This window comes from Accipiter gentilis, chromosome 1 (genome assembly GCF_929443795.1).
Source record: "Accipiter gentilis chromosome 1, bAccGen1.1, whole genome shotgun sequence".
Lineage (NCBI taxonomy): Eukaryota > Metazoa > Chordata > Aves > Accipitriformes > Accipitridae > Astur > Astur gentilis.
In genome coordinates, this window is record NC_064880.1 from 13,208,177 (window position 1) to 13,220,430 (window position 12,254).

The 12,254-nt window shown below is 41.5% G+C and overlaps 1 protein-coding gene across 3 annotated transcripts in view; it reads right to left on the minus strand.

Moving 5' to 3' along the window:
• The window catches only part of TRPM8 (transient receptor potential cation channel subfamily M member 8), a 159,323-nt gene that overhangs the window by 57,322 nt on the left and 89,747 nt on the right, over window positions 1-12,254 (minus strand). The window lies entirely within an intron of this gene.

Genomic DNA, 12,254 nt, shown 5'->3' on the forward strand with positions numbered 1-12,254 from the left:
TTTCCCTTTTTGTCCAAACTGCAGAAACTCACCTTAAGCAGGGGTAACAGCTTGTGCGGCTCTGTATCCTTTTCATGCTGTGATTTTGGATTCATAACTACTGGGGAGAGCAAAACTGTTTAATCATGTTTCCAGCTTAGATATTGCATTTCTCAACAGTGTTAGAAGAGGAGGGGGAGAAAGCAATGAAAATTATTAATGGGAATTATGATGTAATACTTTAGCACTTCTCATCCTCAAAAGCACCTTGAGCATAATTAGCATGAACACAACAAACCTGCGGAAAAATAATTATCTGCCATTTCAACTCCATGCCCTTTGTGTCTCTACCTCACCTGGCTGCTTAAATGCCCAAGTCTTCTCACCAAAGGTGAGAAGTTCCCTGTTTGTGTCTTTTACATTTCCAAGCTCTGGCTAAGAAAAACATCTGAAGCTGCTACATGGATGGCAGGTCAATACTCTAGCAACAGGCACCCCACAAAAGCACTGAGATAAAGCAGAGCAAACTCTTCAAATCAAGCAAAAGGACAAGGATAGACTCTCCACTCCCACCCCCTTCTTTTGGTGGGGGGTGGGGGGGGCAAAGAGAGATCCAACTCCTATTTCTCTGTGTGTGGATGCACCTACCACCCGCTATAATAAGTCTCTTTCAGATAATACAGGCAACTTGTTGGCTTAACTTCTGGTTTATATTAAAGCTCAGTAAAATGAGGAGCTGCAGAAGGTATTCTTTATTGCAAGAAAGGTCAACAAAACTATTCAAACTATGCCAGAGTCCTACCTGAAGCATAGGTATGATAAGTCCCGTTACAGAACAACTTTGGCAACAAAAACATGGATAGCAGAACTTCTTTGGGGCTTGAGTCTTTAAGAATCTTGGAAAAGCCTTAAGACCACTTCTCTGCGGAGACAACTGCTCAAGAGGCATGGTTCTGTGAACAGGCAACATTTTCTGGTTACTCATTTCTTCCTATATTCAGCAAGGCAGGTGCACTGCTGGAGATAAATGAAGTTTCATAAATGATACCCAGCTCCAGTGATTCTTACTCATTTTGAATGGTAAAGCCTTGTAGAATGGCATATTTCAGGCTGGCTGCTCAAGTCACAAGGATTTAATATTAATTACCAAAAGCAATTTTGGTTTTTTTAGCCATTTGCCTTTCCAAAGTATGTAACAATGTTCTATCAAGTCTGCAATGACACACTAAATGGCACACTACAGAGAACATAGCCTAGTGCAAAATGGCAGTATTTTGGCAATTACAGATGTTTGAACTATTCAAAAAGGGATTACTGACAGGGTCCAAATCTATTAGGCAACTCTTATTAGTCTGAGTGTTCAGCTAGTCTCACTTAAAGACGACAGTCTCCTAGACCAATGTAGGTATGACCTCACAAAGATACAGCGACCTAGCGTTATGGGGCCTTGAAAGCTGGGTTACGACAAAGCAGAAAGCTGTGGTCCTACCCTCTCTTATCACCTATCCTGCTGTTTCACAAGCATTTAAAATCCTTTTTAACAATTTAGATTCCCAAATGCAGACTCTTGTATTTACTTTAAGTGTGAGAGTGCATTGCATTTGGAGAACAATGGGTGAAATCATTCTGATATGCATGTTAGACCAGAAAGCTTTAAAAGTGCATTTTGGTGTGAAATATTAATAGGTATGAACAGAACATTGTCAAATTCTTTCTGTAAAAGCCTTAAAAATAAAAGAAATCCACCAAAAATAATTATGTAATTTTCAGCTTATGAATGTTCAGAGTGAGTAGCAATTGTGCACCTCAGGCTTTTACGCACTTAATTTGATGGAAATGTTCTGAGAAAGTGTTCATCAAGCTTCAAAAATGAGGAAAGGAGAGAGCAGAAGAGAGGAAAGAGGAGATGAAAAGCTTAGGGTACTTTAGATCAGCTAAAAAAAAAGAAAAAAGAAACAAGCAAGCCTCAAACATACTAGTCAATTGAAGATTCACTCCCACCAGTTTCAGTGCAGTAGGCTCACAAGCTTAGCTTTGCTACAGGTACATGGATTTCTTTGAATTTGACTATGACCAAAATAAAAACATGCATTAGCCCAGACTAATCCAGTTGATGACTATCACAGGGAATTCTACTGCATTTATCTGGCAGTTCTTTAAGATATGGACTCAGCAATGAAAGCTTTCAAAATTAATAAATAAATAAATAAATAAATTGAAAGTAATAAATTCTCTTCACATTTGCATCAAAACTAAACAATTAAAATCACCATCTTTAAAAGGAAGAACATATACGTCAATAATAAAGTACATTTGAATAACCACAGAAGGTTTAAGAAAAATAATCAAGTTAATTAATTTTTTAAGGCTCATTGTAACTTTGTTGCAAGATTCAGAAAATTACCCTTAGCAATAACTGGTATCACTCACTATTGTAAAGTTCATAACCAAGACATGCTAAACAATATCGTTTTCTACTTTGAGGTTTTTTTTTAATGTATAATATTCATATGCCTATTTTGCATGCACTGAGATCATAGACATAAATCAAAGCCATATGGCACAAAGACAAGTGGTAACACTGAAGAAAAAGCTTTCAGAAATTTTAATTTAATCAAAAGAAACTGCTCCAGTGAAGAAGTACATCTGGTTTTAGAGACAAATTACTAAAATATGCTGTCAAATTGATCTAATCATATTCAGTGAAATGAACATATGTTTGTGACTATTTCAGTCTCCATTCTCTGGAAACTGGATGTAACACGCAAACCTTGTACATCTACTGAAATTTCACACCCCTATGTGGATAATAGTGTGTGTCAGCAGTAGGCATTTGATTATCCCCCCCTATCCCTCCCCGCCAAGGTGCACTTAATCAAATATCCACACACAGTATCTTAGGTTAAATGCCTTTAATCCCTGGAAATCAGAATTAGAGTCATGTAAGTGGGAGGGCACCTCTACAGGTCCAGGTAAATCAGAACTGAACTACACATGGCTCAATATCTCAAAGAACATAAATCCCACAACCTCTCAAGACCCTTTTTCTAGTGTTTGACCACTCTCGGGTTGATTTTTTCTTTTTCCTCTACTGTCTACTTGCAATATCCTTTGTTCCAACTTGTGTCCATTGCCCTATTACTGCACATCTCTGAAATGTCTGGATCCATTTTCTCTACGCCCTCCCATGTTCGACAGTTGCAGATACCATTAAGATCCCCCAGCACCTTCTCATCTCAACCTCTCCTCATGCGTTATGTGCTCCAGCCCCAGCCACCTTGGTGGCCTCTGCTTTGATTCACTGCAGTACATCCAGGTCTTTGTTGGACTGATGAGACTCAAACTGGACACAGTGCTCCGGATGTGATCTCAGAAATGCTGAATAAAGAGGAAGGATCACTTTGCTGGACCTTCTGTCCATACTCTTGTCAATACAGCCCAGGATGTCATCAGCCTCTTTTGCTGCCAGGGAACGCGGCCGACCCATATTCAACGTATTGGCCCACAGATTCTTTCACCTCCAGATGCAGCTAAGGACATTTTTATTAACCTAGGACAGGATTTACCAGGGAAGGGACCAAAAGCATGTGGTCAGGCAATTACATACCCCCAGCTAACCTATGTACAAATTTGGCAGCTTTTAGGAACATGCTGCCTATTACCAATCCCTGACCAGGTGACAGGTGGACAAGAGGTAACTTGTCCAAGTCCTGTTGCTTTCTGTTTTCCTGCTGTCACAGAACAAAACAGGACAGCATTTCTCAATCCCATGGAGGTTATATGAAAAGAGTACCAGGGGAATTGTTCAGCTGGGAAGTGTGGTTGGAAATGCAGGTCATCCACAGTGAGAAATTTAGACTGCGCCGAATTTGTGAAAACTGCACTTCTGGCAGCAGAAACTGTACTATTGCTCCAACAGCACAGAACAGATGTGGGCACAAGCTAAATTCACTTACCAGTCTGCAGTGCCTGTTGGAAGTAGCCCAGGTGCAAATGGAGCTATTGTAAAAGGGTGGGCCTGTCAAAGACACTGATATTTCTTATTCATTTTTTCCTCAGTTCAGCCAACCTGGAGGAACTCTAACTTGCATCCTTCTCAAGCCCTTCTGTACAACAACACAATTCCATGGTACATTTTGTGGAAAGCTGTAACCTGCCCCAAGCTGCTCTAGGATTCCAATAATCAGAGAGACAACATGAGTGAGAAGCTGGATTTATGGTTAACCTGAGGGTGATATGCATAGGAGAGAGAGAACAACATTAGGCTCTCTGAGGCAGAGAAGCTGATTTCTTAGATGCTGGCAGACACCTGTCAAGGCTGTCCATGTAACCACAGACAGCAGCCACTTCTGCACTGAAACAGCCTGACCACAGCATCGCACACTCCTCCTGACCCATTTCCTTACAGACTCCCCATGAAACTTCCCAGCATGTAGTCCAAGTACACACAGTAAACATGCATCTTTTAAGGTACTCTGTAGTAACAACAGCACATTGCGTGTTGACACCTCACTTGCCAGTGGCTTTATTTACAACAGGTGACTCCTGAGCAGACCTGATGAATGAAAAAAATGAAAAAAAAATCAGATTAAGTCCCTGCTCACCAGCCTGCCAAGCCCTGCATTTTTCACAAGGAAAACCAGGGAAGGGATGACTTGACAAACCACCCTTCAAACTTGCTTTGGGTTAGTGAGCTCCTGTTTTGGCACGCACCATACCTTTTATGTACAGTGGCCTTTTGCTTAACAAATTGGACTTCAGAGCTACAAGCATCTACAATCAGCTGTGTCATTCACCCCAGATCACTTTGAACAACTTGTTTTCTAAAAACAGTGTAGTGATGAGAGGCCAAGGACACCTTGCAATAGAAAAGCTGTATTCAATCAAACTTGCTTAAATAGGAAGAAGTGAAAAAGTAGGTTGCAGGGAATACAGAGAAGACAAACAGAATATAAGATCCCTTGCCATATCCACAGAAAAAACAGTAACAGCCACACTCCAAGCTTGAGGTGGGAAAACCTGACTGAATTATCCAGTTTGAGTGGTCTTCACACAGAACGCGCAACTCCTCTAAAACCCCTCTAAAATGCTTTGCATTACTTAGCATATTGTTCTCTGCACGGCTGCTGCTGGAAAGTCAGTTTGAGAAAAGCAGGAGGATGGGAGGAAACTGCTTCCAAGAAATTTAGCTCAGGTCAAAGTCAGCAAGAACTGCCCACCAAGACGGGAATGTTCAAAAAAGTTTTGAGCTAAAAAGAGTCTTAAAATAAGAAGCACTAAAGGCAACATTAATAGACAGAACTAGCAGCTCTGACAAGAATTTCAGCACACAGGGAGAGGCGAGGAGGAAGAGATACAGTCAATGGAAAAAAAATCCCCTGGAGGCTGAGGTCAGACTGATTAAGACACTGTTTCAGTCAATATCCGCTGAAAACCATAGTTGAAAGCAAACAAACACTAAATATACTTTCTGAGTCTTACAAGGAAAAGACTCTCATGGAAAATGTATGAAGAAGCTTCCAAGTAATTACGAATTAGCAAAGGTATATTTCTTTCATTGACCATTATTTTAATTATTAATCAGCTGCCACTGTCAAGCCTATGTGCTTAAAAACACTAAAGCAGTCTGTTCTTTATAGATGTAGTTTATAAATTTGATTTTATGTCCATCATGCAGCACTATAATGAAAGATAAGCGTTTTAGAGTAAACCATGAATTTGATCCACTCATTTATATATTTCATTGTTTTCCCAAGTCCATAAGGAGCTTGGTGTCTGGGGAGGTGGGTGACGACAGATTTTAAGGGAAAGAACAGCTGAAGTCTAAGGTCAGGCACAAAGGTGAAGTGTACAACCTGTCTGTAGCTACACTTCTGGAGAGCTGCTTCTGTAGACATTGCTGCTTCTGAGACATTCCCTGGATTTCACATGCAGGAGTGGAGAAGAATACAACTTTTACCAAAACCAAAGTCTTTAGCCGCAGTCACAACCAGCAGCAAAAAGGCCCCCCCCCCGCCTTACTCTCCCTTGTCTGAACAGATACCATAGATTCTGACAATAAATGACTCTCTGGAATGCACTGGTATTGCATACAGAAGGCACATTTCTGTTAGGGTTTGTAATTTCTCCAAGTCTGGTCACACTTGGTTTTCTTCCAGTATGTCTTTAGCAAGTCGGCAGTAGAAAGCATTCAGTCATTTTCTCTACGCTGTATGCACAAGCTTAAAGATGACTCAGAGTCCCAGGACTGGAAGCTTCCTATTAAGGACAGCAAGTAAATTTAAGCATGCTATAGTCTGGTGCTATATGTATTCAGTGCTGTATCTATCCTGGTCCAACAGTAACCTGCTGTGAATCTAGAAACAGCTCTCTGGCTTCTGTGCTCCCATCAACCTTGGTCCCAGCTGGAAGCGTTCCCTGAAGAAAGTTGTTTCACAATACAGCCACAATACTGAAGAAGGTATCATCTTAGGATGGTCAACAGGGCTGAAAAAAGGCAAATATTCCCACAGCTTAAAAAAACTGTTGCTTGTCAGCTATGTTCTCAGTGGCAATGCAGTTCCCTTCGATGCTCTCCTGATGTTTCTTATCATTATAATTACTTCTATAACTGGAACAGACTTTTAAGAGAAAAGGTTGACCACTGTCAAAGTTGAAGAGAAGCCAAATGTGCCTTCAAGCCAAGGATCTGGGCCACCTGACTGACTACAGAGCTCTGAGGGCAGCAGTCATGGGCATGGGGACCCAGGTGATGTTCTTCTCAGTCCTGCTGGTGAGGAGAAAGGGCATAAGGAGGGGGACATCGATATGCAGGTTGTGGAGATGGTGTTGGCTGGTGTTAGTGTCCCGTGGTCATAGAAACCATCTGTATATCAGCAACCACATGGGAGACATGGGATCCACCACTAAGTGGGGCAAATAGTATTTTTGCTGATAGGGTGGGGGAATTGGTAAAGAGGGCTTTAAACTAGGAGTGACCAGGGAGGGAGAGATTTACCAGCAGCCCTGTGAGGCAGAGACAGACAAGGTTGATAAGCAAAGGAAAAAAAAAAAAAAAAAAAAAAATTTAAAAAATGAGCAAAGCTGGTCAGTCACACCAGTTGATGAGGGCATGTGAGAGTGTGAGAATATTTATGCCAGCAAGGTTATCTGATTGGGGACCATGTCAACTGAGAAATCAAGGGAAAAAGGGCGAAAACCTGAAGCAAAATATACAGACACAGACCTGACAAAACCACCATGGAGTCATTGACAAGAAACAAACCTCATCAGTCCCACTAATTGATGGGCTGGCCAGAAACCACAGGTACCACTTCCAGCAAGATCAGCATGAGGCAGGAATAACTTGTGTCCCAAAAAACAGCTACTTGGGGGGACCAGTGTGAGTGAGGAGAGTCAGAAAACTGGTGGAGAGGAACAGGCTATGAAGAAAAACAAAACATGAGGGAAAGAATGCTGCTAGGATTAACCTCCCTGCTTGCAATACCAACCATTAAGACCTTTAGGCCTGTCCTTGGCCTGCCTGAGGGCAGACTTGGCCTATAGGCAAACAAGCCCTTTGATTTAGTTACCTTCCATGCCATTAAACCCACAGTAAGTCTGTGAACTCAAAAGTACTTTAAAATGTAGATAGGACAAGGCTGAAGTTCTCTGGGCTTTTTAAGCCAGAGAGGCATTTTAAGTGGGTGTTTACCAAATTCTGCAGAAATTGCTGTGCTTCCTAATGCAGAGCAAATATCAAGAACTGTGAAATTACATAATACAGGTTCTCGACTAATGCAAGACAACAATTTCTGAATAAGATTATTAAAATGGACCCTTTTTACAATTGCAAAACTTTCAAAGATTGCTAAATTTTCCAAGGTTCAGTGGATTCCTGCCATTACATCCAGGTGTCTCACCCTCCCATTGCCCTGTGGGCACTTAAGGCCCAATCTCTTCTTTGGCTGTTTCACTGCAGTTACCACCAAACACCCCAGCTTTGTGAATCTCACCACCACTACACAAAGTTTGAAGGTTCAGTTCTACATTGATTAAAGTCTGAAGACCTCAAAGTGGTTGTGGAGTCTTTGTCTGATTCATGCTGAGAGCTGTGTGCTGCAAAGACTATTTAAAGATAAAGTATATGGTTGGGCATTATAGATTATTTTGGAAAGCCTATGTCAGGCAGCCATTCCACACAGATCCTATGGCAAACAGAGCTTTATAGCAACCCTCCACAAAATGCTGAATTAAGGACAAAACATCCTGATACGTTGCACAGAAAAATAATCTGAGCACATAAAACAGTAGGATGGCTCCATTTATGCAACCTCCAAAGATAACAGAGTATCACAAAGTCTGCTAGCTGTATGAATGTGCAGGAACCACCTAGTCTTTCATGGGACTGTCCTGATCCACCAAGCCTAGCAGACCCTAGTGACACTTATTTATACCTGCTACAGGACAAAGGTGATCATAAACAAGCAAAACCTTCTGTCCAGTCTCATAATAGAGAATCTCCAAGGGAGTGAAGAACCACCCAGCTGCAGTAATGAATGTCTATAACTTTTTTTTTCCTCCTTCCCTTCATTTATCTACTTGCTTGCCACTGATGCTGCAGGCTCCAAGAGGAAGGGAGTGATTGTGCTAGTTGCTCATTCCTCCCTGTTTGCAAAGTGGAAACTGCAGCAGAAGTTAAGATGGACTCAAGTCAAACATACCACTGAATCAAATTCTTGCACATACAATATCTTGTACTTCTCTGAGTAGTGCCAGTCTTGGACTGAGCAATAATAAGCAGCAATTTTTCAAAGATTTGCAAGTCTTCAAGCTATTGGCACCGGTAGCATTTTTTGGTCTCAGACTCTCAGCAGAACATACCCACCCCAAAGACATGGCCCTGAATTTCATGAAGAACTGCAATTACTGGTAATTAACAGTCCTTTAGGAATCATAGAAAAAGAAAGGCTGCAAGTACACTGACAGACAAGGATCATTGAGACATTCCACACAGACCTGTGGAAGGAAATAAGAAGGGTAAGAAATATTGTTAAAATATAAAAAGGATATTAAAGACAATTTCAAATACCTAGATTATAAATGCATATACCATCTGCTAGCAATTTTTTGCATCTCAGAGTCTCAATCAAGTCAGCATCATTCAGCTTTTGACACTGCAAGTGGCAGTATTAGAAAGATCCGTTCTAAACTTTCACATCTTCAACTCTCCAGCTTCTCCAGTCTACCAGATGGCCAAAACCACAAGAATAAAGCATGTGTTTGGAGCTGCCGCTCCCTAATTTGTGAGAGAATACATTCTTGATCAATTGAAGAAATAATGAAAACATTTATGATTTCCAGCTTCTCTGAAACGGCAGAGAAATGTTTTCACTCTAACAACTTGTATTATCTAGCCTGGAATCTGCAACCAGCAACATTTAAAAAGTAATTTGAAACTGAAAGAGTACTTTTGGGGAAAGTGTCTCAAATATCAGACAGATCTATTAAAACAGCTCTTGACAGACTAATCTATAAGCCCTTCTTTTTTGGTGTGATATTTGTATCGATTTTTAAAATAGCATTCCCATTACTACACATTAACAGCATGGATAAGCATCTCTCAGAGTATTTAGTATTACAACAGGACAAAGAGAGAACATGAGGGCAGTAATTTTCCATCACATAGAAGGTAAGGTTAAATGGTGAAAGGACCAGCTTAACACTTGGTATCTGAAAATCAAGTCCACCTCGAAAACAAGTTTTGACCTTTTTTGTTATCTAAATCCACTCCATACATGCTACTCTGCTCCCTTCCCAGCAGTCAGCTCCAACATCCCTCTTGCTGTATTGCCTCTCCTTCTGTCAGTCATGGAAATTCCCTTTCTAATGCATCCAATTGTCATAATTTTAGGGGCAATGGAGGAAAACCAGGAGCAAGTGTACATATACATGGGGCTGAATCAGCATGAATGCAGGAAAAGAGACATCCTGGCAGAAGAGAAATGGGAGAGACAGGCATTTCTCTTCATAGGAGTTTGGATTACCAGGGCCAGAAAGACCAGTTCCTCCTCTCACAGAGCCCATAAGCTGCTCTCCAGACTTGTCCCAGTCATCAGAACTGTAAGGCTGACCAAATTCCCAACAGCACCACTGTTGCAGCCAAAATAAATGCATGCTATTGCATTAAATCCTGCCGTTCTCTAGCCCAGAGATTTCTTGAATTCAGCAAGCTTGTGTATGTGATAGCCTCACAGCAGATATACACTTGTCTCCACCAGTTACCAGAGTTGTGTAAGGATGAGTTACCTTACTGTCGTGGTTTAACTCCAGCCAGCAACTAAGTACCACGCAGCCGCTCACTCACTTCCCCCATCCAGTGGGATGGGGGAGGAAATCGGGGAAAAAAGGTAAAACTTCTGGGTTGAGATAAGAACGGTTTAATAGAGCAGAAAAGAAGAAACTATAATGATAATGATAACACTAATAAAATGACAACAGTAGTAATAAAAGGATTGGAATGTACAAATGATGCACAGGGCAATAGCTCACCACGCGCCGACCGACACCCAGCCAGTCCCCGAGCGGCGATTCCCTGCCCCCCCCCACTTCCCAGTTCCTAAACTAGATGGGACATCACATGGTATGGAATACACCGTTGGCCAGTTTGGGTCAGGTGCCCTGGCTGTGTCCTGTGCCAACTTCTTGTGCCCTGGCTGGCCATGAGAAGCTGAAAAATCCTTGACTATAGTCTAAACAATACTGAGCAACAACTGAAAACATCAGTGTTATCAACATTCTTCGCATGCTGAACTCAAAACATAGCACTGTACCAGCTACTAGGAAGACAGTTAGCTCTATCCCAGCTGAAACCAGGACACTTACTTATCCTGGATTCAGATATTTTTGTGTGATAGGGATAACTGGCAAAACCAGTCCAGTTAATATGACAAAATTGAAGAACTCAATTTTGAAGTGCTAGTTCAGAAACATTTGCCTAAGTTTTGCAACAAGATGAAACACACCAATAAAAACCATTTGCGTCAGCTCAGCTACCACTCTCACTCTAGGAAGTCACTTCAGTTATTAACTATTCCTCTGTAATCAAGTAACAAAACACCCACTGAGTCCACTGCAGCCTCTGTCTCAATATTTCTCCTCTCTGTACCTTTACAGTCTTGTACAAACATGAGGTACAAGCAAGGGAGTTGCATAAGTGACAGTGACACATTAACAACATTAGGAGAGTGCTTAAGGTTTCATGGGATTAGACTCCACTTTTGAAGAAGATTAAGTAGACGAAGCAAGAGCTGCTAGTCAGAGGGGCACTTCAAATACAACTTCTGTCTGAATGCTATCAGATGGCAAGGAAGAGATGCTGCTAGCAGAAATATGTGTGACTAGTATGGATAAACTACCGAAATTTCAAGGTTCCCCTCTCAAAAACCAGTGTTCATGTTATTATGTCACTCGTACAGGCTTTCCCCAATACACATGCATCTAGAGCTCATTTTCAAACAAGGCTTCATAACTATAGCTTGGATGATCTTAACATACAACTCACAGACTTACAGATGTTCCTGGATATCAGCACATTAGAAAACAGGAGGTTGTTCGGAGGGGTACAACACATCTCAAACTCATTCAAGTATTTGGTCTTTCAACTACCAGAAATGTGCCACACCAGAATCACATGCAGAACCGGAACCTGCCATCCGCCGTCACCATTTATTGTGCACCATCTTAATGGGGAGGTGCAGTCATGGGCTATTATCCATTCAGACTGATAAACTATTGGATAGAAGGGATTACCTAAGCACAAAAAAAGACGGAGCTGATGACAGTTTCTGCATAACATCTGTTTCCACATTCAGTCACCTTGAATGGTCATTGCCTTACACACAAACGGCAAACAACAACTGTAAGAAGGCTCTGAAGGGCATCAAGAAGCAATTTAATGAAGACTTTTGATGGATTTTTCAAAACCAAAGAAAGTGTAAGGGGCAGGCCTGAAAGAATAGGGGAAAAAAGTGCAATCTGCCAGACTGCAAGGTATTTCCTCTATGGAAAGGTGGCTACAGAAAGATGGACAACCTGGCAGTTATGGAGATCTACAGGAGGCTTCTGGCAGACACTTCTGCAGAGAAGTCCATGGAGGTCTCCAGAGGAGGACTGCTGCTTATGCAGGCAATTACGTCACAAGATTGCCTCTCAAACATGAAAGCAGAAAACAACCCAACTGCTTCAGGTAGGCAAAAAGCTGTCTTTTTTCTAGTTTTGCTATGGATGACACAGAG